The 2,078-nt window shown below is 35.7% G+C and overlaps 1 pseudogene; it reads left to right on the forward strand.

Moving 5' to 3' along the window:
- Positions 1-509: 509 nt before the first annotated feature.
- On the forward strand, positions 510-1,805 carry LOC107865144 (annotated as a pseudogene).
- Positions 1,806-2,078: the final 273 nt, after the last annotated feature.

Genomic DNA, 2,078 nt, shown 5'->3' on the forward strand with positions numbered 1-2,078 from the left:
TTTTCTCTCAGCAATTCAATAGACTCTTGTGTGATGCATGTTATTTATATGAACTTGCCTACTTCATCTGTGCTCATGCATATGGTGCATTTTTTGGTTAACATAATTTTGAATTGTTGATAATCCGTATAGCGGACCTTAAGTAGTATGGGATTGAGCAGTAGCTGATTGACTGATAGTATAATTATACATATGCCACTGTACTATCTTCACTTCAATCAAAGAAACAAATTCTTCTTGCTTTTAGTTTGATAGGGATTTGAGATGGTTGGTAAAATTATTACTTTTAGTTTGATAGGGATTTGGATAGTTGTTAAAATCATTAACTGCCGATGTAGCACGATTCAAAGTCTTCTGTAGCTAGTGATGTCACGCTTCATCTGTAGGTTCTTCAATAATATAGGCTAGACAGGCTAATAAGATAATACCCTTTGGGGAGTAAAGTGAAATAGTGTTTCCTTAATCATGAAAATTGTGATACTCTTTTCTTAGACTTTAAAACACTTGCTATGTGTTTTCAATACTTTGGCGATAGACTGATAGAGTATGTTGTGTACTCTACTTTCGTTGAGCAGGAAAAAACTTGTTTCATCTGCGAAAAAGGAGGTTATCGTGCAGATGTTTGCTTAGAAATAAGTCATGGAGGATCGAAGAGTTCTAAAATATGTCTAAAATATGGAAATTCTAGCCATGATATGTCTTCTTGCAAGAACGACTATGCTGCTGATGATTTGAAGATGTGTGTTGTTTAGAAAACTTTCAACCTAGAGTTTTATGTTGTGTTGTCGAAATTTATCAATGTTTCATTTCTCCTGTTGCCTTTGATAGGAAGTAAAATGTTACATCTGTATGAATTTTGGCCATCTTTGTTGTGCAAAGTACCCTGATAATGGCCTAAGAGAACTTTCCTGCTACAGATGTGGTCTACGAGGCCATACTGGTTTGGTAAGTGCATGCTCTTATTGTTAAACTTGTGTACATTGCTTCTCCTTATTTAGGGTCTAAATTTTGTTCTTGCATTTTGTCTGACATGCTTTCCCATATAGGCATGTACAACATATCGTGGGGACACTGGCGGTATTGGGTCACTTAATCCCTATTATAGATGTGATGAAGAAGGTCATTTTGCACGCGAATGCACTAATCTTAGCAAAGTAAGTTACTGTATTCTTGTTTGAAATATGATTCTCTTCTCCTTTTCTCTCCCGCGTTTCTTTCATTCCAAGTTAATTATCCTATGCTATATAATATCTTGTCTTTATATTGAAACATTATTGTTTTTATGTTTTATATCTATAGGTTAATAAGCGGAATCATGAATCATCAGCCCAAGAAGAAAGTCCAGAAGAAGAGAAAAGAGCAAAAAGAGTTCATTTCTAAACCTCATGATTTTGGTAGAGCATGGAAGAAGAAAGGAAAAAATGAAGGCGGATATAAGTCAGGATGTAAGGTGAAACAAAATGGTGGTTGGATCTCGGATGATCCTGAAGACTATCCTCAACTAATTAATTGGAGATCTCCTTCAACTCCTAGAAATAAGAGAGCTAAGATTTCAAACTTCAGCACTGGTGGTAACTCTTCTGTACCTCGTTCATCCAGAATGTCCAACAGGCTTGATTTTGATAATTCCTCTTCTTATGGGTTATAGTTAAGGCATATATCATCATTACCATGGTTTTTCTGCATCTGGTGATTTTGATAATTCAGCTTCTTATGGTTTAGACAATTATCATCATTATCATGGATTTTCAGCATCACGATTTGACAACATTAGTCACAATAGGTGGAGAAATAATGGTTGGTAGACGAGACTGTTTCTCATGTGTAGTTATTAGGTTGAGAGATTCTTGGGAAGGTCGGAGAACCTGTTTATGTTGATAATTCATGGAGACTGGTTGCACGAGCTCATTAATTCATCAGGGACTTTTCAGATTGTTTGTACAAGTGAGTATGGAACTGAGCATGATCTCATTAGCTGTAGTTCCATGTCATTTAACAATTTGTAACTTGTTGTGTTCCTTTTATTCCCTTCTTTTTCATGATGCATCTTGAACGAACTGTTACTCTTCTTTTCGCCT

Source organism: Capsicum annuum, chromosome 3, assembly GCF_002878395.1.
Source record: "Capsicum annuum cultivar UCD-10X-F1 chromosome 3, UCD10Xv1.1, whole genome shotgun sequence".
In the NCBI taxonomy this organism is placed as follows: domain Eukaryota; kingdom Viridiplantae; phylum Streptophyta; class Magnoliopsida; order Solanales; family Solanaceae; genus Capsicum; species Capsicum annuum.